The sequence below is a fragment of the Solanum stenotomum genome, chromosome 8, assembly GCF_019186545.1.
Source record: "Solanum stenotomum isolate F172 chromosome 8, ASM1918654v1, whole genome shotgun sequence".
NCBI lineage: Eukaryota > Viridiplantae > Streptophyta > Magnoliopsida > Solanales > Solanaceae > Solanum > Solanum stenotomum.
Window position 1 is genome coordinate 50,965,560 of NC_064289.1, and position 26,114 is coordinate 50,991,673.

Genomic DNA, 26,114 nt, shown 5'->3' on the forward strand with positions numbered 1-26,114 from the left:
GTGATGTAGTAAAAAATAATTTGAACAAGCGATTCAAAATAAAAGAAATATGGCCCTGATAGTTTGTCATACAAACCTGGACTCTATATAAAATACAACAACTTGTCTGCAAAATAGAAGATTTGCGCTATTTGGTCTAGACTTAGATTGGACAATAGGCCTCCACCGCTAGAGCCCATCCAAATCAGACTCAATAACTAATTCAAACATAAAGACCCTGCATATTGTTTTTTCACCAACTTAACAACTACAATTGAAATCAAATAAAAGACCATGCATACTGTTTTTTAACCAACAATAGACTGCATATAAAGTAAATAAGAATTCAAATTGCTATTTTGTTTCCAAGGAAACAAAACTTGAACTTTTTCACATTCAATGAAGTTTCTGATCATGGACTTTCCTCCCCTTCTCATCTTCTTTCTTCTTCTTCTCCTTCTTCATTATCATCATCTTTATCTTCTTCTTCTTCCTCCTCGTCCTGTAACACCCGATACTCTAGTAGGCCACCTAGGCCAGTTGAGGGTGCAACAAGTCTAGACTAGAGGGCAAGAGCCAAAGCAAAGGGGCAAGGCCCAAGCCAAGGGTCAAGGCTGCCCCAACCTTGGCAATCCCTGCCTCATCTTTATGACCACCACCACGGCTAGTGGTCAGGACCATGACTCGTGGAGTGGTCTGTGGAGCTTGGGCAGTAGCTCTCTAAAGGCGGCCTAAATTTGGCACATCACCATGAGCCACTTCACGGTCAGTGGTGAAGACCACGACTCGTGGGAAGTCTTATGGTCATGCCTTACACTTGTGGGGGCCAAGTCCTTGTGACCTAGCTACTGGACCATGGACCACGACCAGTGGTGTGGACCACGGCTCGTGAGCCTTGTCGTGGTGTTTGACACCACGCTGCCTAAGTGAGGACAAATTAGGAAATTCCTTTTTCAGTTAGTAATAAGTGGGGTCATTTTTTGTAGACTTTATACACCTATATAAACTATTTTAAGCCTTTAACCACCCCAATTAAGTCATTATTTCCAAAACTCCAAAATATCCCAAAGTTCATCTTCTAAAAAATTCTCTCTCTAGAAAACTCAAGAAAGAAGAAGAGGAAGAAGAAGAAGAGAATCAAGCTAGGTCAAATTCGTCCAATCTTCCAAGATTTGTGAGGGATTTGTATCTAAGGTATAATAGTTTATTCATCCATGGAATCTTCCATCTATGGATTCCCCTAGAATTCCCCCAATTGTGAAGATAAATCCCCAATTTAAGTTAGGGTTCCTTCTAATATTGCACGTTAAGTTGAGTATGATTCCAATTGAGTGGATAGTAATTGTTTATGATTGATTTAGTATTGAATCATGCTATTAAGATGCTATTATATGTTTTCCATGGCTAGCCCTAGTTTAATTGATGAAATTAGAATAATGTAGGTTTGTGCCTTAAAGAGGGAGATTGAAGACTTAGAGATGATCTTCTAGAATTGATGATGTCTATAGTAATTGTTCTAGAATAAAAGCATGTAGACATGAATTGAATTAGATTATAGTATATATGATGGACCATGACTCGTAAGGCTTGAAGTTGAACCTTTATGATGATTTATGACTAGAATCACTTAATAATTAAACATGTGATTAGAATACCTTGAAGTCTAGATATGTATGATGACTGTAAGAAGTAAAAGCTTGAGAGTAGGGATTGTAATCATGAATGTTGACTTCTAGGGTTTTGTAGGTAAAGCTAATAAGGTGAATTATGTATGTTAAGACCTTGAGAGTAAAGTCTATATGAGAATTGAAGATTAATGGATGGAATTATGGTGGAAAGCCTTTACCTACCTCACCTACCTTATGAATGATATATTGTATGAAGTGATAGAATCACTTCAGTTATGATAGTATCCATGTCGAATGTATTAATACCAGATGTGTTGATTTGATATGAGACTTGACCCTTGACCCTTGAAAGGGCATGACATGATATTATGCATGTTTTATGAAAGCTATGTACATGCCTTATGAACACTTTGAGAGTGAAGTGTCTATGATTATGATATGTTGTTGTGATGTGAAAGGCGCACACACACTTATGCATGATTATGATATGATATGAAAGGTTATTTCACATAGAATGATTCTAGGTTGAATGGTTTGCTCACCTAAAATGAATCTAAGTCCACTATAAAATGTGATGAGGCTTGTGGTGATTTTCCCAAAGACCTTTGTATGAGAGAGATGTGAGGTGACTTCCCTTATCCCTAATTAGATATTCATGAGAAGATTACCCATGACATGATATGATAAGTGTGTGGTGACTACCCTTAAAATATAACTTCTTTAGTAAGGCAAGAGGTGAATACCCATTAGCCTTTATGTTGATCATGGAGGCGAATACCTATGATCCTCATGTAATGATGTGGAGGCTAATACCTATATAATATAATGGTGGGGCATGGAAGAGAATACCTATGTTTCCTTAAAATCGTTATGGAGGTGAATACCTATGACTATACATGTAAAGTAAGTGGTGAATACCCATATGGACTATATGATAGACATAGAGAGGTGAATACCCATTGGACCTTATGATAAGACATAGAGAGGTTAGTTCCCATAACTTAAGAATATGTAAAGAGTAATATGCACAATGACTTGTATGGATTGTAGCTCTATAGGCCTTCCATGATATGTATGAATTGAGGTGATTCCCCTTGTCCTTTATGATTCCATGATATGTATGACTTGAGGTGATTCCCCTTGTCCTTTATGATGTGCTAAATATGAGATCAAAGAGATGATCAATATGCATGAAAGTCTAAAGTGGTACTTAGTATGGGTAAGATTATGAGGTCTTATCCATGCGTTGCATAAGTATGACTTAAAGTTAATTTTGAAGTGTTCTCTTATATGATGTATGCTCAGTTTGAATTGTTGCTATAGTTGCCTTCCTTGATATGTTGACTAAAGGTGAAGATTACCTTGTCTATGATGAATTAAGCTAAGGATGAGACCATAGGATGGCAAGTATGATTATGATCACCAAAGGGGATACTTAGCATGTATGGGATTATGGGATCCTATCCATGCATTGCACAAGTATACTTGGTTGTTACTTATGAAGTGGTTTTCTTATGATATGAAGGTCTAAGTATTGACTATGTATATTGACTGTGCTTTGTGATGACTAATGCTTACATTATGTCTATGTTGGAAATTATGTTTATGAGTATGTTATTATCTCTTGTACTTGTGGCTTATGCCTTATGTTGACTAACCCATATTGTAACATCTCTCAATTTGAAATAACTAGGAAGAAGCTAATAATTGGAAATAGTCATTTTTGGAAAGAATGAAAATTTGGAAATTTGTTTGAGTTAGGAATAGTTGAGTTTTGGTCAACTTCATATGGCCATAACTCCTATATCAGGTTGAGTTAGGTGTACTTCCAGATATGGTTGGAAATCTCCTGGAATGATATTTCCAACGCCGCCAAGTTTGTGCGATTCCGAGTTCGTATGAGTATGTTATGCCCTTTGGAAGTTGGGCTGTTGGATTAAGGAAAGTCTAATCTGGATTTTGGAAGGGTAAATTAGTCCTTTCCTTACCTAATTATTCTAATTCATTTTAAGGAGTTTAATTGGGTTAAATTCAGATTATATTCAGTTTTAGAAAAGTGAATTTCACGCTAGGGCTTGGAGAAGAGGAGAAAAGAGGAGAAAGGAGAAGAACGTTCAAGATTCGTCGACTTCGTCAAGGATAGCTTATGGATTTTGTCGGGGGTGATCCCTAAAAGTTATGTGAGATCACATAGCATTGGGTTAGTTCATCCACGCGCCAACCATGATTTAATTTAGCTAATTTAAGTCTTTGAAAGTTTAGAAATTGAGTTCTTGATGAACATTGTTGAAGGTTTCGTTTGAATTCTTGTGGGTTGTGTTGTTGAAGTTTTCTTGCGATTTGATTCATGTTTCCGGGTGTAATTCGGTTTGAATCTATCATATATTGAGGGTATAAATGATTCTAAGCATTTGGGGAAAGAACCATTGTTCTAAGCATTTGGGGAAAGAACCATTGAAGTTTAGAGGGTTTAGAGTTGAAAATCGAAGAAGAAAAGTCGTCAAACACCTGGGTAAGGGAGTGGGGCGTCGCGCCAGCCAGTGCACCCCAAAGCGGCCTCTGAATGTGGGACTCTGGGGCGACGCGCCAGCTAGAGAGCCCCAACTTGCCCTTTGAATTTTGAGGGCTGGTGCCCCGCGCCTTTCAGAGCGCCAGGGATGCCAGATCTCCTCATTTCTCCCCTATCTTTTCGTACTAGTTCCTTAGTGATGTACCTATGTTTTCTAGTTGATTCCAACACTCTAAGGTACATATAAACATCATGAAATCATCCATTAACATGAGATCATGAACCTTGAATCCATAATTCAATTCAAGGAAAGTTAGGATCAAAGTCAAGAGAAGTTAAGAGAAGTTCATAAAGTTTTCCAAAAGTCTTTTACAAATGTTTTAACTTTGTTTTAAAACTTGAGTTTTGAGTTGAGTAAAGAGTAAAGTTTGAAGTGCATTTCTTCAAAAGAGTATATCGGGACTATGTATTCTCAAAGAGTAAATGTTTTCACATTTAAACAAGAAAGGAAACAGAGATTTCCAAAAGAGCCTTTGAAATAGTTTTCAGTAAAAGAGTAAGAGTAAAGTTCATTCTTCAAAGATTATTCGGGAACTAAGTATTCTCAAGAGTTAAAATATTTTCACATTTGAGCAAGAAAGGAAACTGAGATTTCCAAGAGAGATTTTAAGCTAACTTTTTGAGTAATTATCTCAAACTAAAGAAAGAGTTTTGTTTTTACAAACATATGAGATAAAGTATATTTTGGGAGTAGTATTGAGCCCCGATATGGGGACGAGCTTGAATTCAGATAATTCACGTTTCCATAAACCATGTAGCCATCATGGGTAGTAAAGGATCATACGTTTTAGATGACTCCTTAAGATGCTTTTAGCATAAGCTAGTGGATCCACTAAGTCAAGCGTTCTATATGACTGCAAAGTATAGGACAGTTCTGGCAGCATGGGCAAGACGTTGTATCACCACTTAGGCTCATAGTGGTGGTTGTGGGTTAGAGAAGGTCCCACAGAAACTATATTACTTTATTATATGAGTAAAGTTGAGTTTGTTATTGCATTTTCTTTAACGAACTAAGTTCTTTTTACTATTTCACAAAGCTTTTCATAAATTGCATGTGTTTCATTGCTTTATTTGAGTTAAGTATTCATGAGTTGAGAAGAGCCAAGGTAAGTGTTTCTTTCAAATTCCTTTCAAGCTTAAGTTGTGTTTAGCATTCCAACTCGCATACTCGTACATTCAATGTACTGATGCCAGTTGGCTTGCATCATCTTATGATGCATACACAGGTAACCAGGATCAGCATCCAGCGCCTCATTGATCAGGTTCAACACTCAGAGTTAGTTGGTGAGCCTCCTTGCTTTCGGAGGGCTCCTTTTTACATTGCTTTTCTAGTTATCAGTTGTTAGGATGATCAGGGGTCCTGTCCCGACATCCCTCCTTGTTTTAGAGGCTTCATACATAGTTAGTATGTTACACCCCGTAACCAAAAACAAAACTTAATGAAGATATCCAGAAGTTGCAGGTGCAACCCACGGTTGCTATCCACGGACCATAGGGTGACCCACGACTAGTGCTGGTGGTCCGTGGTTCACATCTGCAACCATCCCCATAAATTCAGAAAAAAACCGTTCTAAGGAATGACCCACAAACTGACTTGACGGATCGTGGATCCATCGACGGATCGTCAATCAGTCCGTAGGTCAAGGCCCTCAGAACCTGGTCTCTAAAGTCAATCGACGGACTGATATGATGGGTCGTGAATCCATTGACAGATTGTCGATTAGTCCGTAGGTCGAGAACCTCAGAACCTGGTCTCTGACGTCATCGACGAACTGACGGGACGGATCGGGGATCCATCGACGGATCGTCGATCAGTCCGTAGGTCGCTTTAGCAGATTTTAAGTCAGGGTCATTTTGGTCTTTTCCTATTTCATTGGACCCCTAAGCTATGTCGTTTAGGCCCTAAATTAGGAGGTTTTAGTCATTTTAAGCATAGAAACATAACTAGAACTTACCTAAGTCAAATCATTAATCAAAACTTAGAAAAATAGAACGGTAAGAGGAGAAAGAAGTCAAGAACCATAGTTCAAGGACGCAACAAGTATTTTTCAGTTCCAGCCTAAAAATTAAAGGATTTCTCCATGAAATTCATCACCAGGTATGTGGGATTTCACTAGTGGGTTCCTTTCACCCATTAAGTCCCTAGTTTTCAATCAGTTTCTTGATTCCCTTATTATGACTAGACCTAGGGTTTCTTGAATGTTTGAATTGTTGGGTTCATAGATGTTAGAATGATCCAAATCAGATTAGTATGTTAATATTCAGTTTATTGCATGAATTTCAGAACCCTAGCTATGTATTTCTTTAGTTCTTGAATTACATATGATAGGTCATGTATTTCAGTATTCAGTTATGCATGCCTCAGTTTATGAATGCATCATTATCAGATTAATTGTTGCATTCTTAGTTTTGCATGTTCAGTTTGAGCTATCCAGTATCTTACATAAATTCAGTCATAATGTGTTAATGACTTAATTCATTGGGAGTAGCATAATACTGAGTTGTACTAGGGATCAACGTACCCAAATAGTCCAGAACTACTAGCCACATATGTCGTAAGTCCCCTCTGTAGGCATCATTTCAGTGATCACGCCATCATGCCTCTATACCTCTGGCAGGGTATATTGGGTCCTCTCGATGAGGCGTATACATCTGACTCCACATTTATCTCACGTGGTTTTATTATCGGTTATTAGTAGCTCCCACAGTTCAGTCAGATTCTATTGCATTAACCATTTATCAATATAGTCAGTATTCAGTTTCAGCATGTTATAAATTGGTCACTGCATTCAGTTATCTCAGTATTCAATATTTATATCTTGTTCAGTTATATGTTATTTCAGTTGTATTCTATCCTGCATGCTTAGTACATTTCAAGTACTGACACATACGAGTGCTACATCTTCTCATGATGTAGGTTCAGGTTCTCAGCATCCAGATCACGTTTAGATCGATTCTCGATCTCCTGTTCAGCATAATTAGTGGTGAGTCCTCATTCTTCGAGGATAATAGTAATGAGTCTCTTTTCAGTATTATTTTTAGTCCTTTAGTTTCAGTTTTGCTAGACTTAGCTGGGTCTTGTCCAAACATTTCTAGTCAGTTACAAGCTATTTTCAGACATAGATAGATTCAACTTAGTATTGAGTTAATATTTTCTTTGTAATAAACTGATCAGTTTTCATTTATCTCTGTTATAGTATATGGGTATTCCCTATTTTTTCATTTGTATTTATGATTTAGCTTACGCATCAGTTTATCATCTTTAGTATGCTCATGATCATGCCAACAGGGTTAGCTTAGGATTACTTGTGGTCCTAGGTCCCGTGTCCACATCTCGGGTGTAGTCTCGGGGTGTGACAAACTTGGTATCAGAGCCGTAGGTTTAAGTGTCCTAGGATGTCTGAAAAGCCGCACTAAGTAGAGTCCTTTTCATGGGTGTGAAGTGCACCACATCTAATGAGAGAGAGGCTACGAGGTGTTTTAGTAAAACATCACTCTCTTTGTTATTCTTATCGTGCATTGGTATGATCTCCTTTCTAATCTGTGTTATGCACTTAAGATCATGCCTTCTCGTAGAGCTTACGCGAGGAATGCTAATGCACGCAATGTTAATGCAATTCCTCCAATCCCAAACCTTGAGGTTTCGAATGCAGAATTTTGAAATGTGATTCAGCTTTTGGTTAAGAGTATGACCAACAAGAACAATCAGCAGGTTCCAGTTCCTACTAATAGAAATGATGGATCAGTGGCAGCTAGAGTTCAAGATTTTGTTAAGGATGAATCCGCCTGAGTTTTAGGGTCACAAGTTGGTGAAGACCGACAAAATTTCATTGATGAGGTTCAGAAAATCTTTGGTGTGATGCAAGTGACTGGTATTGGTAGGGTTGAGTTGGCATCCTACTAGCTTAAGGATGTGGCTCACATATGGTACACTCAGTGGAAAGATTCAGGGGCTACTTTATCTTTTATGACTCTCTATATAGCAGTAATCTTAGATGTCAGTCCAGAAACTCTTTCAGAACCCTTCTTAGTCTCTATTCCAGTCGGTGACCTAGTTATAGCTAGACGGGTATACATAAATTGCCCTGTCACAGTCTCTCAGAAAGTCACCTCAGCAGATCTTGTAGAGTTAGAAATGGTAGACTTCGATGTCATTTTAGGCATGGATTGGTTACATTCTTGTTATGCCTCAGTTGATTGTAGAACTAAGATTGTTCGTTTTCAGTTTCCAGACGAACCAATCCTAGAATGTAAGGGTAGTAGCTTATCACCTATGGGTCGATTCATTTCTTACCTTAAGGCTAGAAAGATGATCTCTAAGGGTTATCTCTATCATATAGTTCGGGTTAAGGATTCTAGTTTCGAATCCCCAACTCTTGAGTCAGTCCCTGTATTCAATGAGTTTCCAGAAGTGTTTCGAGATGAACTTCCCGAAGTTCCTCCCGAAAGGGAAATCGACTTTAGGATTGATCTCATTCCAGATACCCAGTCTATCTCTATTCCTCCTTACATAATGTCTCTAACTGAGCTTAAGGAATTGAAAGAGCAACTGAAAGACCTTTTAGATAAGGGATTCATCAGACCTAGTATTTCACCATGGGGTGTACCAGCGTTGTTCGTAAAGAAGAAAGATGGTTCTCTCAAATTGTGCATTGACGATAGACAGTTGAACAAGATCACAATCAAGAATTAGTATCTCATCCCTAGGATTGATGACTTGTTTGACCAACTTCAGGGTGCTAGTCATTTCTCAAAGATAGACCTCAGATCAGGTTATCATCAGCTTAGAGTCAGAGATAGTGACATTCCGAAGACAGCCTTCAGAACTTGGTATGGTCATTACGAATTTGTAGTTATGTCATTTGGACTAACCAATGCTCTTAAAGCTTTCATGGATTTAATGAACAGAGTGTTCAAGCAGTACTTAGACTTGTTCGTTATCGTCTTTATTGATGATATCCTCATTTACTCTAGGAATGAGGAAGAACATACGAGTCATTTGAGAGTTGTTCTGTAAACTCTCAAAGATCACCAGTTATTTGTAAAATTTAACAAGTGCGAGTTTTGGTTACAATCAGTTGCCTTCCTTGGGCATATTGTGTCTAGTGAAGGAATTCGAGTAGATTCCCAAAAGATAGAAGCAGTTCAACAATGGCCCAGACCTACCTCTGCTATAGATATAAGAAGTTTCTTAAGTCTAACGGGCTATTACAGACGGTTCGTGGAAGGATTTTCATCCATAGCCTTACCATTGACTAGGTTGACTCAGAAGATGGTCAAGTTTTGATGGTCAGATGATTGTGAGAAAAGCTTCGTAGAATTGAAAACTAGGTTAACTACAACTCATGTCTTGACTCTACCAGAACGTTCAGATGGTTATCTGATCTATTGTGATACATCCAAGGTAGGCCTAGGTTTTGTAATGATGCAGCGAGGTAAGGTTATAGCTTATGCTTCTAGACAGATTAAGGTACATGAGAAGAATTATCTGACTTATGACCTCGACCTTGCCGCAGTGGTGTTTGCACTCAAGATTTGGAGACACTACTTGTATGGTGTTCATGTAGATGTGTTCACAGACCATAAGAGCCTCCAGTATGTATTCACCCAGAAAGAGTTGAATCTTCGCCAGAGAAGGTGGCTTGAGTTCCTCAAAGATTATGATATGAGCGTGCATTACCATCCAGGTAAGGCAAATGTAGTAGCATATGTTCTTAGCAGATTATCCATGGGTAGTGTAGCACATGTTAAGGAAGAAAGAAAGGAGCTAGCACTTGATGTTCATAGACTTGCTCGCCTAGGAGTTCGCCTTATGAGCATATCAGATGGTGGTGTAACGGTTCAGAATGGGGCAAAATCTTCTTTGGTAGTGGAAATTAAGGAAAAGCAAGACAATGATCCGATATTACTTGAACTCAAGGGTGCAGCCCATCAACACAGAGTTGAGGTATTCTCCCAAGGGGGAGACGGTGTTCCTCGCTATCAGGGTCGATTATGTGTTCCTAATGTGGGCGAGTTGAGACAACATATTCTTGCAAAAGTCCATAATTCTAGATATTCTATTCATCCAGGTGCAACTAAGATGTACCGTGATCTGTGGGAAGTCTATTAGTGGAATGGTATGAAAATAGACATAACAGATTTTTTGGCCAAGTGCCCCAATTGCCAGCAAGTCAAGGTAGAACATCAGAAACTAGGAGGCATGACTCAAGAGATTGACATTCCTACTTGGAAGTGGGAAGTGAACAACATGGACTTCATCACATATTTACCTTGTACTCGCAGACAACATGACTCAATTTGGGTGATTGTTGATAGGGTTACTAAGTCTTCTCGCTCTTTGGCGGTCAAGACTACAGATTCGGTGGAGGATTACGCCATGTTTTACATTAATGAGATTGTGAGGTTGCATGGGGTTCCTTTGTCTATCATCTCAGATAGAGGTCCTCAGTTTACCTCTCATTTCTAGAAGTCACTTCAGAAGGGTCTTGGTACTCAGTTAACCTTAGCACAACATTTCATCCATAGATGGATGGTCAAGCAGAGCGTACCATTTAGACCTTAGAGGACATGTTGAGAGCTTGTGTGATCAACTTAAAGGGTAGTTGGGACGATCACCTTCCTCTTATTGAGTTTGCTTACAACAATAGTTACCATTCCAGCATTCAGATGGCCCCTTATGAGGCATTGTATGGGCGTAGATGTAGATCTCTAGTAGGTTGGTTTGAAGTAGGTGAAGCAACCTTGATAGGACCAGATTCAGTCCTTGATGCTATGGAGAAAGTGCAACTTATTAGAGATAGATTTAACACTGCCCAGAGTCACCAAAAGTCTTATGCAGATGTGAGAAGAAGGGAGCTAGAGTTCCAAGTTGATGATTGGGTTTTCCTGAAAGTGTCACCCATGAAAGGAGTGATAAGATTTGGCAAGAAAGGAAACCTCAGTCCCAGATATGTAGGCCCTTACCGGATCTTGAAAAGGATTGGTAAAGTGGCTTATGAGTTAGAGTTGCCAGTAAATTTAGCAGCAGTGCATCTAGTCTTTCACATTTCATTGTTGAAGAAGTGTGTGGGTGATCTAGTATCCGTTGTGCCATTAGAGACTGTGGTTGTAAAAGATAGTCTTTCTTATGAGGATGTACCCGTTGAGATTCTTGATCGTCAAGTTAGAAGGTTGAGACACAAAGAAGTCCCTTCAGTCAAGGTTTGGTGGAGGAGTCGGTCCGTAGAGGGAGCTACTTGGGAAGCAGAAGCGGCTATGAAAACCAAGTATCCTCACCTCTTTCCTTCCGATTCCACTCCAGCTTGAGGTAATAGTTCCTCTTCAGTTTTTTAGGCATTCATGCATAATTCAGTCTTAGAATCATGTTCCTCCAGTTTGTACTTGCATTCTAAGTGTATTTGCATGTTCTTGGAACTCAGTTCAGTCAAAAATTCAGTTTTCAGTGTTTGGTGGTAGGGATTGTAGCCCTTTCCCTCTATTTCAACTAGTTTAGTCTTCATTCGAGGACGAATGTTCTCAAGGGGGAGATAATAGAAATTAATGTAGATTTCCAGAAGCTGCAGGTGCAACCCATGGACCTTAGGTAGACGCACGGCCCATGCTGGTGGTCCATGGTTCGCATCTGCAACCATCCCCATAAATTCAGACAAAAACCATTCTAAGGCATGACCCACAGACTGACTTGATGAATTGTGGATCCATCGACGAATCGTCGATCAGTCCGTAGGTCAAGGCCCTCAAAACCTAGTTTCTAAAGTCAATTGACGGACTGACATGACGGATCGTGAATCCATCGACGGATAGTCGATCTGTTCGTAGGTCAAGACCCTCAGAACTTGGTTTCTGAAGTCATCGACGAACTGATAGGATGGATCGTGGATTCATCGACGGATCGTCGATCAGTCCGTATGTCGCTTCAGCAGATTTTAAGTCAGGGTTGTTTTGGTCTTTTCCTATTTCGTTGGACCCTTACACTACGCCGTTTATGCCCTAAAGTAGGAGGTTTTAGTCAGTTTAAGCCTAGAAACATAACTAGAACTAACCTAAGTCAAATCATTAATCAAAACTTAGAAAATTAGAACGCTAAGAAGAGAAAGAAGTCAAGAACCCTAGTTCAAGGACGCAACAAGTATTCTTCAGTTCCAGCCTAGAAATCAAAGGATTTCTCCGTGATATTAGTCACCAGGTATGTGGGATTTCACTAGTGGGTTCATTTCACCCATTAGGTCCCTAGTTATTAGTCATATTATTGATTTCCTTATTATGACTAGACCTAGGGTTTCTCGGATGTTAGAATTATTGGGTTCCTAGCTGTTAGAATGATCCAAATCAGATTAGTATGTTAATATTCAGTTTATTGCATGAATTTCAGAACCCTAGCTATGTATATCTTTAGTTCTTGAATTACACATGCTAGGTCAGATATTTTAGTATTCAGTTATATATGCCTTACTTTATGAATGCATCATTATCAGATTAATTATTGCATTCTCAGTATTGCATGTTCAGTTTGAGCTATCCAGTAACTTACAAAAATCCAGTCATAATGTGTTAATGACTTAATCCATTGGGAGTTGCATAATACCGAGTTGGACTAGGGTTCAGCGTACCCAAATAGTCCCAGAACTACTAGCCACATAGGTTGTAAGTCCCTTCTGTGGGCATCCTTTCAGTGATCACGCCAGCATGCCTCTATACCTTTGGCAGGGTATATTGGGTCATCTCGATAGGGCGTATACATCGGACTCCACATTTTGCTCATGTGGTTTTATTATCGGCTATTAATAGCTCTCAAAGTTCAGTCAAATTCTATTGCATTGACTATTTATCAGTATAGTCAGTATTCAGTTTCAGCATGTTATAAATTGGTCACTTCATTCATTTATCTCAGCATTCAGTATCTATATCTTGTTCAGTTATATGTTATTTCTGTTGTATTCTATCATACATGCTTAGTACCTTTCAAGTACTGACGCATACGAGCGCTACATCTTCTCGTGATGTAGGTTCAGGTTCTTAGCATCCAGATCACGTTTAGATCCGTTATCAATATCCAGACCAACAGAATTAGTGGTGAGTCCTTATTCTTCAAGGACAATAGTCATGAGTCTCTTTTCAGTATTATTTTTAGTCCTTTAGTTTCAGTTTTGCTAGACTTAGTTGGGGCTTGTTCTAGCATTTCTAGTCAGTTAGAGGCTATTTTTAGACATAGATAGATTCAGCTTAGTATTGAGTTAATGTCTTTTTTGTATTAAACTCATCAGTTTTCATTTATCACAGTTATAGTATATGGGTAATCCCTATCTTTTCATTTGTATTTATGATTTAGCTTCCGCATCAGTTTATTATCTTTAGTATGCTCATGACCATGCCGGTAGGGTTAGCTTAGGATCACTTGTGATCCTAGGTCCCGTGTCCACGTCTCGGAGGTAGTCTTGGGGCGTTACATGGTAGTTCAGTTGTCTTTACTTTATCATTCAAATGTTGTTTAAAGACTTCAGTTGCCGTTTTGGCTAAGTGTTATATCTCTTTAAAGTTATGTTTAAATATTATCTTGTTAAGTTAAGTCTTCTGCTGAGTTAAGTAAGCCAAGCCAAAGGTTCGCTTGGGTCCAACAATGGTTCTCGAGTGCCAGCCACGTCTAGGGTGTAGGCTCGGGGTGTGACGCATATCTTATGGTCTTATGATGTTATGCTAGCTATCATATTTAGTACATTTTGTACTAACACATACTCTTACCTATATTCTTATCAAATGTAGGGTTCAAAGATATTGAGTTCCATCTTTGAGGCTAGGTTCTTAGTAGGAGAAAGGAGTTAAAGATTGGTGAGTCCGCATAGCATCGAGGATAAAGCCAAGGGGGAGATATTGTTACACCCTGTAGTCTAGTAGGCCACCTAGGGTTAAGTGAGGGTGCAACAAGTCTAGACTAGAGGGCAAGAGCGAAGGAATAGGGGCAAGGCTCAAGCCAAGGGCTAAGACTGCCCCAACCTTGGCAAGCACTGCCTCATCTTCATGACCAGTGGTGAGGACCACGGCTCGTGCAATGGTCTGTGGAGCTTGATTATGCCGTCAAGCTCAACGAGCTTGGCGATCACACTTGCAACGCCGAACATTCCACGCACAACCATAAGGAAATGTTAACCAAAGTCATTGCATCGCTTTGTGTGAATAGCAATGACAAGGGTCCTGACACTAAAGAAAGTAAAAGGATTTCTTTCAAAAAAATTTATTATAGTCCAAATCTCCACAAAAAGAACACCTTCCTTCAACATATAAATATTCTCTTTTTTATAGTGAATATAGTTGAAGACTTGCAATATTTTCTTTGTCCCAACTCTCTCTTTCACTACTACACACTACAATAATATTTCACACTTATCTTTTTTTTTTTCTAGGATACTTCACAAAGGAAGAAACACCATTATTTACAGTTGAAGAAGTCTTCCATATAATCAATGGGTAGAATGAGGGGTAGTAATGTGGGTAGATGAATGTTATAGATGTTACATAAGTTACAAGAAACTAATGGTCATATGAGTTACAAGAAAGTAATGACCATGAGTTACAAGAACTATTGGTCATATAAGTTACAAAAACCAATAGTCATCTTCTACCACAATTTATACCCACTAACATATACCTTTAATATTTTATTTTAATAATAAAATGTATATATACACCAAAAATTAGTACACTTTATGTATTTATTTCATTGTAATCTTTGAGCAATACACAAGTTCAAAATTATTCTCTTCTAAAACTCTCTATAGTATGAGCTATGTAGGTATTGATACAGATGATCATAGTTCCCAATTCCCAAAGTACTTATGCATGATAATCTTTTACTCCGGCTTCACTGTTTCGAGAATTTCTGGAAATTTTTGTAAGCTAGAACAGAAAGATAGTTCTAGAGATTCTCTGCTAAAACATGGAAACCTTCTTAGGTTCTTACAACCATGCAAACATATCTCAATGATTTTTCTGGAACATCCTAAGAAATGGTGAATCAAATTAGTTCTACTCTTCATAAAATAAGAAAAATCTCCCGTTGTTAATTTTTTTTGAGTGAAATGAGGCGAAAATACTCTACCAATTACATGAGCCTCATCCCCTTGGTTGCTATCCATGTATGTAAATGTACCTTTTTTGTAAGCGAGCCTCATTCCTTAGATCTAATAGCCTCCAATAAACACTAATAGCATTAGCGGCATTGATATGGGATACTGTGTTGTCAAATCACTTTGTTTCTCTGCATAACGCCAATGTATTATATCACAGAACTCCAGTTCTGATATATGAAATAGGCAATATACTACTACCTCTACTACATCTTAGATATATTAATGACCATTTTAAGTACTTAATTCCTATTCACCGTGTAACATTTGACAGTAGATGTCAATTGAGACTACACTTCTTCAGTAGGCGAGAAATTAGTTGAGCTCGAGCGTTGAAGCAACATTAGATTCCTGGAAATAGTCCCCTTTCGGTGTGTTTGCTTTCGGTGCAGCATAATTAAAAGAATTTCTCGTCGATGATTTGTCCAATAACATTTTAGCTCATTCTTGCTGCTAATGTTTGTTATTTTTGGAAATTAGTTTCATCGCATAATGTGTGGTTGGGTTTTGATCCCGATCCACACTCCCGTTGCTCTAGGACCATTTTTTTGATCGATTAGGCTGAAGTTGGGATGATGATATTTGATTGGTTTGAACATGTTAGTTCTATTAAGAGGGAAGTATTGTGATTAGGGTGATTTTTTTTGACCAATCAAATTTTAGTTTATGTTTTTTAGTAGTTCAAACACATCAGTTTTACACGAGGCGTGTTTTCATATGTGTTTGATTTGATTAGACACATTGTATCACTTTCAATGCGTGGAATGGTCTTATTGACCATTTCACTTGGCCGACACGGCTTTCGACACATCATACCAAATTGCGCATATTTCATTAATTTATTGCAAATTTGGTATAATCCAAATTAGTTCTAAACCGTAAAAAGTAAAATAAGTACAAGAAATATACAACATATATGCATATATTGGTAAAGAAATATAGGGTCCCATTAACGGCATAATCAAGTTGAAATGTAATCAACAGATTTACAAATATTGGGCTCCAGCGAAATCAAAGTTGATCCCACCTTGCTGAATTCTGTTGTCATCGCTATCACCAAAAATAAAAATGGTTACCAGAGTGGAGATAATGATATCGAGCTTCAACAAAGTCTCTTCTACTCAGCTTAGTTTCATTCAGGTAAGAAGCTCTAATCATGGCGTTTGTAAAAAAACTGTAGAAATCAAGTATTCTGTTATTCCAAGTTCACTTAACCTAAAGAAAGTACTTCTAAAATGGGGAAATGTTCATGTACTTTTTGTGAAATTTGTAACAATGTGTCTCCGCTGCTAAACACACTGATGCGGGGCACTAATTGCAATCATCGTTAATGTGAAGAATGTATATAAAATTATATAGGCAAAAAAATTAATAAGGATATTTATGAAATGATTTCTATGAAGTGCCCTGCTTTTGATTGCAATGGAATTTTAGATATCGATTCAATAATGCCAGTTGATTTCCTTATGCGAGTAAGAGATGCCATTCGACTAACGGAAGTTCTGGCTTTGCCAATAGTTATTGATTGCCCTTTTATGGATTGTATGGGTACACTGGTTGATGATCTAAGGGAATATCCGATTTGGTCATGCCTTGAGTGTTGGAGACTTTTCTGTATCAATTGTAAATGCTTGGATTTGGGAATGACATGTGAGAATTATCAGTTTAGTAGGCAATTAAATGTGCTCTATTGGCAGCATCATTATGGATGATATCATGATGAACTAGAAGAGGACGAGGAGGAAGAAGAAGAAGATGAAGATGATGATGATGATGAAGGAGAAGAAGAAGAAGAAAGAGGAGGAAAGGGGGAGGAAATTCCATGATCAGAAACTTCAATGAATCTGAAAAAGTTCAAGTTTTGTTTTCTTGGAAATAAAATAACAATTTGAATTCTTATTTACTTTATATGCAGTCTGTTGTTCGTTAAAAACCAGTATGCAGGGTCTTTTATTTTATTTCAATTGTAGTTTTTAAGTTGGTGAAAAAACAATATGCAGGGTCTTTATGTTTAAAATAGTTATTGAGTCTGATTTGGATGGGCTCTAGCGGTGGAGGCCTATTTTCCAATGTAGGTCTAGATCCCAAAATGCACAATCTTCTATTTTACAGACAAGTTGTTCTATTTTATATAGAGTCCAGGTTCGTATGACCAACTATCAGGCCCATATTTCTTTTACTTTGAATCTCTTGTTCAAATTATTTTTAACTACATCACTAGTTAGATCAAATTATTAAAGAATTCATCTCACACTTGGTTTTTAAAGTAAAAAATTATTTAATTTGCTTTGGAAAATCAAAAGAGAGGTTGTATGTGTTACACCCTAACTTAGGATAAGAAGTAGCATATAAGAAAAATGCATGAGAGATGTTAAGTATATATAAGTAAGTAGATTAGTAGACCTTGTACTTTAATGATGTCTTTAAAAGTTGTTCAGGTCTATGCCCAGATAGAACAATATCAATAGTGGGTTAGGCAATTACATATGTTATTAGAGTAACTTTTGAGTTAACTGTGTCGATGGAAGCTATAGTTAACCTGAGTTTAGCCAAATTCCAATAAGGTGAGGCAAACACCTTTGCTAGGTCTCGACAAAAATCAAGTGGTGGGGGAAATCACAATGGTGGGGCAAACCTCAATGAGGACGTTGAGTTCATAAGAGAGGGTCTTTGTGACATATCTCCGTAGGATAAGAAGTCCACATCGACAACAACACATGATAAGTAAGCAGATCTTACACTTTAGTGTCGCGTTTTAAAGTTGGGTGGGTCTAGGGCAAAACAAAAAATATCACTAGCGGGTCAAACAATTGTTTGGTTGGAAAAGGCAACGTAGAATATTATATATATATAATAATAATAATAATAATAATAATAATAATAATAATAATAATAATAATAATAATAATAATAATAATAATAATAATAAGAGGTGGTTTATGTCACTGCCCAGCTTAGTATAAGTACTCCACATCGACAAAACACATGAGCGTTATTAGGACTAACAATGAACTAATATTGGTTTTCAAACACACTGTGCCAACACCAAACACCTTAACTTCACCAGCATTACCCATTTTAAAAGCTACTTACATTCAGTTAATCCAAATAACTTAGACTATGAAACACTTATAATACTTAGCTTTATTATGCTTATCCACAATATGTGATGGTACTTATTTAATTAATCTTGTAATTTATGTAGGGTTGAATCAGAAAATATTCAACATATTGTTAATCAAATTTCGTTCAAATTATGCAAGACTTCAGTATCTTATTTGCAAGATGTTGTGGGAATAGATACTCATTTAGAGGAAATAAAATCCCAACTAAAGCTTGAAATCAATGAAGTTCAGAGTGTGGGGATTTGGGGCATAGGAGGGGGGAGGGGGGAGGGGGGAGGGTTTGTAAAACGACAATAGCAAGTTCAATTTTTGACACACTCTCATATAAATTTGAAGCTGCAAGTTTCATTGAGGATAATAAAGAAAACAAATGGGGAATGCATTCCTTGCAAAATATCCTTCTCTCTGAATTGTTAAGGAAAAAACATAATTATGTGAATAATAAGGAGGACGGAAAGCATATGATAGCACGTAGACTTCATTTTAAGTAGGTTTTAGTTGTGCTTGATGACATAGATCATAGAGACCATTTGGATTACCTAGTAGGAAATCCTAATTGGTATGGTAATGGAGGAAATGAAGAATAACTCTAAAATTGTTGAAAAGCTCAGAATTAGCTATGATCGATGGGAGGCCATACAACGAGATATATTTCTAGATATAGCATGCTTCTTTCGAGGGAAAGATAAAGATTACATCATGAAAATTCTTGAGAGCCGTTATTCTGGAGCAAATATTGGATTATGTCTCCTAATTGACAAATCTCTTGTATTCATCTCTATAAACAATACTATTGAAATGCATGACTTAATACAAGAGATGGGTAAACACATGGTGAAAATGCATAAAGATTCGGGAGAACCTGGCAGAATATGAAACATTGAAGATTTCAAAGAAGTGATTGACAACAACACAGTAAGTAGGTTAAACAATGCAATATTATTCAATTTCATTTTTTCATATATTGATATTTATTTATCTTATGTTATTAAGCCATTAATTGGTCTACTAGCCTTCTATTTATCTTTTTGTCAGGGGACCACGACAGTGGAAGCAATCTGGTGTACTTATTTTGGACAAATATGCTTTAATAAAAAGGCAATGAAAAATAAGAAAAAGCTTAGTATATTATACATAAATGATGGTATTTTAAACAATTTCTTTTTACCCCCCTCTTCGATAGATTCGAAATACATTCCCAAGGACTCCATTGAGTGTCTGTCCAACAACTTTCGGTGGATTTTCTGGAAGCAATATCCTTGGGAGTCATTGCCAGAAAATTTTAAACCTCAATGGCTTGTTCATCTCTATCTTGGGTGGAGTTTACTGCATGATTTATGGACAAAAAGAAAGGTATCATTTTATTTGAGATACTTTCTATTTTGCCTTTTCCTAATTTGATGTTTGTGCTTAAATTGAATAAGATGTTAGTTCCATAAACTCAAATTAATGTCTGTTTGTTCTAAATAGGAACTTTTGCCGTGTCTACGATGCCTAGGTCTGAGCTTCTCTAAAAGACTGATGCAAACACCAATTTTCACGCGGATGCCAAATTTGGAGTGTTTGAATCTAGAGAAATGTAGTAGTCTTAAAAAGTTCCCTCTTCCTTGGGTGATTGCAAAAGACTCATTAAGTTAAATTTGTATCATTGTGAAAGCCTTGAGAGTTTTCCATCTGTTAAAGTGAGGTCTCTGGAACATCTGAATCTAGAGGGTTGCCAAAGTTTGGAGATAGTTCGAGAAATCATTGGAAGAATGAAGTTGGAGTTAGAGATAAAGGTGAAAGGCATTGGGATAAATGAAATACCATCATCTATATTCAGCACCAAGCTCATCTTATAAAGCTAGATTTTTCAGTCATGGAAAAACTTTAAGCATGCATGTTTATCTGTTCCAACCTGGAGGAGCTTGATGCTAGCTGCACTCGAATATCACAACCTCCCTCTTCCATCGTGCGATTGAACAAGCTTAAATCCTTGAGCTATTCAGGACAATGTTTAGAAGATGGAGTGTACTTTGTGTTCCCTCAAGTGAATGAAGGGTTACGCTCATTGAAAATTTTGAATCTCAGTTTCTGCAATTTAATTGATGGAGGACTTCCGAAAGACATTGGATGCTTATCGTCTTTGAAAGAGTTACATCTCAATGGAAATAATTTTGTGCATTTGCCTGAAAGCATATCCCAACTTCGTGATCTTCAGACCTTGTACTTATCAAATTGCAAGAGGATACCACAGCTGCCGGAATTTTCAAAGAAATTGCGTACAATATGTGCAGATTGGAGCAATGATTTGATCTGTAATTCGTTGTTTCAGAATATCTCATCTGCTTCAGATTCCTTGTCACTAAGAGCGCATATGAGTTGGGGGATGAACATCCCAGGTTGGTTCCTCCATCAGGGAACTAGTACAAGTGTATCAGTCAATTTGACTAAAAATTGGTACATACGTGAGAACTTCTTGGGATTCCCTGTATGTTACTCTGGAAAACTGATTGACTTGAGAGCTCACTTGATTCCCTTATGTGATGATGGGTTGTCGGGTATCACCTAGAAACTTGCCTTATCCAACCATTCAGAATGTAATCCTGAGATTTCATTTTTGTTGATACCTCTTTCTGGCTTATGGGATACATCTAAGGGAAATGGGAGAACACCAAATGACTATGGGATTTTTATGTTATGTTTCTATGGTGAAATGAAGCATTATGGATTACGTTTGTTGGATAAAGTTGATCCTGAGCTTGACGCGAATTGCTCCTCTTCTAAGAAATATTCTAATATTCTTGGGAGAGTCGTCAGTTTCTTCAGTTGCAAACCAAGGAATTTAGATTAAATAAATATAGGTAATATTCTAATATTTGTGTTGTCTCTAGTTTTTCTTTGCTTGAACTTTTGCTATTCCTTCCTTCTATTAATGTTTTAGTTGACTTATTAAAAATATCAAAGCTTCTTCTAGTAGTGAACTGAACAAAAATCAATAACGGGCGAGTGATTTGTATGTATGAAAAAAGAGGAAACGTGAGGTAAACCAAAAAGAAAACTGGTCTTTTTTTTCCAACTTGAATCCTATCTTGATACTCCGTGTAAATTCTTTTTTTTTATTTTGTTGTATTTTTTTCATTCCCTAAACTTCATAACGTATCAGACGTAATCTCTGATTTAAATACAAATATCTCTCTTTCTTATGCACGGAAAAGATGAAACAATTGAAGATGCATAAGTTTTTAGGGAAAAATGTTAAAAGTAAATGACAAAACACTAGTTGTGGTCGCTCCTTTTTGGATTATGAATAGTTTTTCAATCTTACAGTCTACCGCCTTGTTAGTAGTATGCAAACTGAGAAGAAGAAGTTGGTATTTTGAAAACAGAATCGGTGACACTGCCTATGAAGGGAACATATCTCCTCTACCTAAGAAAGAGATTCACGAAAGAACTTGGGTAAGCAATAATTCATTCTTTTTTTAAATTTACTTTTGAAATATAATCACAATTTCCATTTGCTGACAATAACTGGACTAAAAAAACAAATTGCAGATTATAACTTTGGGAAAATGGGTGGATGAAAGAAGCCTAGGGGGACTATTTCCAATGTAGCTCCAATGCTCGAGCTCAAATAGTTTCTCCCCTACTGAAGAAGCATAGTCTCCATTAACATCTACTGTCAAATGTTACATTGTGAATAGGAATTGGTTGAGGTTATTTCCCTCTATATTTTGTACTCTCATATTTATATAGTGGATTGCTCATCTCCTTTGTGGATATAGGTCGATTGACCGAACCAAGTTAAATCTTCGTGTCTTTTGATGTATTTATCATTTGTCTTCTTTCTCATGGTCTTTCGAGGTTTTCTTTACTAGCTTCCACACGACACCTGCTTATTTCGGTACTAACAACAAGAAGCTTCAAATGGGAATTTCACAGACACTCTACTGCCTTGCAAGAAGACACTAAAGGTTGTTTAGAAAGGAGCTGGCAACAACAATCTATGAATCACAGATATACCACAAATAAATTCTAGGAGATTCATGTACTGATATAGCACAAATACAAACTGAGATAAAAGTTAAAATAGAACAACTCAAGTGTACAAAAAGATCTCATAGTCATAGATAGGGGTAATTATGGGTTGGGTATTGGTTGGGTTGTTATCAATTAGGTTCAATTGTTTAGTTATTATTCATAGATGAAAATAAAATCAAAACACAAGATATGGAATAGAAAAGAAAATTAATTAGCAAACAGGCACCTGCCAACTTCACCAGTGATAATGTACTTTTTCCTTTCAAGTTGAATTTTCACCAACAGAGGAGAAAATGAAATGAAAACCAGAAGAGCCAACAGCTGAATCATGCCCGAAATTGATTCAATTAATCCAACAATATAATTCTTCTATCCCTTCAATTATTATTTGCACCACCTTTTTTCCACCATACAACTTGTTAGTTATATAGTTTGCATTGGGTCTAGACACACATGGCTTTAAAACGCGTCACTAGATTTGTATCATGAGGTCATCTAACTTTTATACCTAGTAACTCTCATCTATTTTGTCGATGTGAAGTTCTGATACTAAGCTAGGAAGTGACATAAACCACCTTGTAACACCCGACAATTTGGAATAACTATGAAGAGGCTTAGAATTGGAATTTTTCATTTTTTGGAAAGAATTTAAAATTCTGGAAATTTGACTAAAGTATGGGATAAAAATGAGTTTTTGGCCAACTTTGAGCAGTCATAACTCCTATCTTAGGATGAGTTACGAGTAGTTCCAGTTATGTTTGCGAAGCTCGTGGAATGATCTTTCCAACGCCACCGAGTTTGCTCAACTCCAAGTTTGTATGAGCGAGTTATGTTCTTTGAAAGTTGGGTAGTTGGCAGGGAATCCGTCCGGAAATTTTGAGGGCATTTTGGTCTTTTCCCTAGCTATTTCTTTTGGTTATATATTAGTGTTGGACTGATTTTTAGATCATTTTGTTCCGTTTTAAAAGAGTTAGAGTGAGGGTTTTGAGTGAAGAAGAGAAGAAGAAGAGAATAAGAAGAGAATAAGAAGAGAAGAAGAGAAGAAGAGGAGAAGAAGAGGAGAAAGGGAAGATCAAGCAAGGAGATCATTGTGAGTTTCGTCGGGGGTGATCCCTATTAAGGTATGTGAGTTCTTAGTGTTGGTTTGATCCTTTCCCACCACACACCAAACTTGTTTTATCTTTGAGAAAAGATTGGTCATGTTGTTGAAGTTGTTGGGTTGTGTTGTCGATGTTGTATTGAAGTTCTTGTTGATTTGGGACATGTTTCCGGTTGTGTTGTGAGTTGAAATCTATTGTATGTTGAGGGGTTTATGATTATAAGTGTTTGGGGATGGATCCATTGAAGTTAAGGAGGTTTAGAGTTGGAGAAAACTAAGGAGAAAAGTCAGTTTTCGGGGAAAAAGGGTGGGGCATCGCGCCTGTCAGCGTGCCCCAAGAGGATCTCTGAACTTTTCCCCTTGGGGAGGCGTGCCCATCAGAGCGCCAGCAGGCCTCTTCTAAAATTTTTGGTCTTGCGCTCCGCGCCTCTCAGAGCGCCAAGTTTTCCCATTCTTTCCCCACTTTCTCATGCATGTTCCTAGGTATTATACCTATGTTTCATAGTTGTTTCCGACACTCCAAAGTACGTCTAAACATCAAGAATCCCTCCATAACATGTGATCAAACACCTTGAATTCATAATTCCAATTCGAGTGAAGTTAGTTTCCAAGTCATGTGAAGTCAAGCTTAGAAGTAAGTAAGTCAAATCAAGTATTTATGGTTTTCCAAGAGTTTTCATTGAACGTTTTAACTTCTTTTTAAGGCTCGAGTTCCAAGTTAAGTATGGAGTTCCAAGTTAAGTATAGAGTTCCGAGTTAAGTATAGAGTTCCAAGTTAAATATAGAGTTTCAAGTCAAGCAAAGAGTCTCAAGTTTCAAGTTAAGTAAAGAGCATAGAGTTTCAAGTTAAGTCAAGAGTAAAGAGTCAAGTTCATTTCTCAAAAGTTATTAGGGAACTAAGTATTCCCCAAAGAATTTTACAAATGTTTTCACATTTAGGATGAGAGGAAACTGAGGTTTCCAAAAGAGTTTTGAGAAGTTTGAGTACTATCTCTCTTTTTGAGAAAAGATGAGTTTTGCAAAAGAGTTTCTAAAACATGATTAGTATGACAAATCGAGTATGCCATCAATATTTAAACAATATGGTCTCTAGATATATCATTAATGTTTAAACAGTATGAATATCCCGAGTCATCAATGATCATATTAAAAATATGGTTATGAGATGTTCTTTTTAAAGAGAGTTTTTCAAGAGCCTTTGGGCTAAGTTTTGAGTAATTATCTCAACTAAAGAAAGATGTGTTTAAAACACTAATGAGCTAAAGTATTTTTGGGAGTAGTCTTGAGCACCGAATTGGGGACACGAGTTCATATTAACTCAACGCTCCATAAGAGCCATGTAGCCAAACATGGGATTTCTCGGATCATACTTTTTAGATGATCACGAAAGTTAAGCTAGTGGATCCATTAAGGAAAAGTTAAAGTAAAGTTAGCTTCCTATATCACGGCAAGGTATAGGATAGTCCTTGGACAACGTGAGGTAAAACATTGTATCACTACTTAAGCATGTAGTGGTGGTTATCGGTTAGAGAACTCCCACAGTAGAAAGAGCTTGGTTCCTCGAGAAGTTCTACTTTGTGTGGATGGGGGTATGAGACTTCATTCATGCATTGCACAAGTAGACTTCGAAAGGAAGCATGGTATTTTCATGATATTATAAATATGCTTTTTACGTCATGATTTAAATAGTTTTACAAGCTTTATATATATTGCATGTGTCTCATTTCTTTATATTGAGTTCAGTTATTCATGAGTTGATCAGAGCGAAGGTAAGTTATCTATTGTATCCCTTTCTAGCTTAAGTTGTTGTTTAGCGGTCCAGCTCGCATACTCATACATTCCATATACTGATGCCAGTTGGCCTGCATCGTCTTATGATGCAGACGCAGGTACCCAGGATCAGCATCTAGTACACCGTTAATCCAGCTAAGCACTCCAGAGTCAGTGGTGAGCCTCCTTGCATTTCAGAGGACTTAATTATTTATGTTCTTAAGTTTTATTTTATTAGGATGTTGCGGGGTCTGTCCTAACATCCATCTCAGTATTTTAGAGGCTTCATGGACAGACAGTTAGTCAGTCAGTTAGTTGGAGTCTCTCTTTTGTGTATATATATATATATGTAAATATCTTAATTTGAGACTCGAGTTGCCATTTTGGCCAGATTTTATCAGTTGGTTGTTTTATAACCTTTCATTACATTGAGTTATCCTTTTGAGATAAGTTTTCGCTGAGTTAAGAAAGCCAGGCCAAGGGTTCGCTTGGGGCAAGCAATGGTCTCCGAGTGCCGGTCCCGCCCAGTGTGTAGGCTCGGGGCGTTACAAACTTGGTATCAGAGCACAAAGTTCAAGAGTCTTAGGGATTCTATGAAGCCGTGTCTGTAGAGTCCTAGTTATCAGTGTGAAGTGCGCCACATCTATAATTGGGAGGCTGCAACATTTAGGAACTATCTCACTTTTTTCACACTCATCTCGTGTGTTAGAGTTTATCTCTAAAGAGTTTCTTTCTAATTCGTGTTTGTGTGTGTTTCAGAGGATCATGCCTCCATGAAGAGCAGTCAGAGTTCGTCCAGCT

General features: G+C 37.4%; 1 pseudogene; it reads left to right on the forward strand.

The window, feature by feature from the left end:
- Positions 1 to 16,261: 16,261 nt before the first annotated feature.
- Positions 16,262 to 17,125, forward strand: LOC125873893 (uncharacterized; annotated as a pseudogene).
- The last annotated feature ends 8,989 nt before the right edge of the window (positions 17,126 to 26,114 follow it).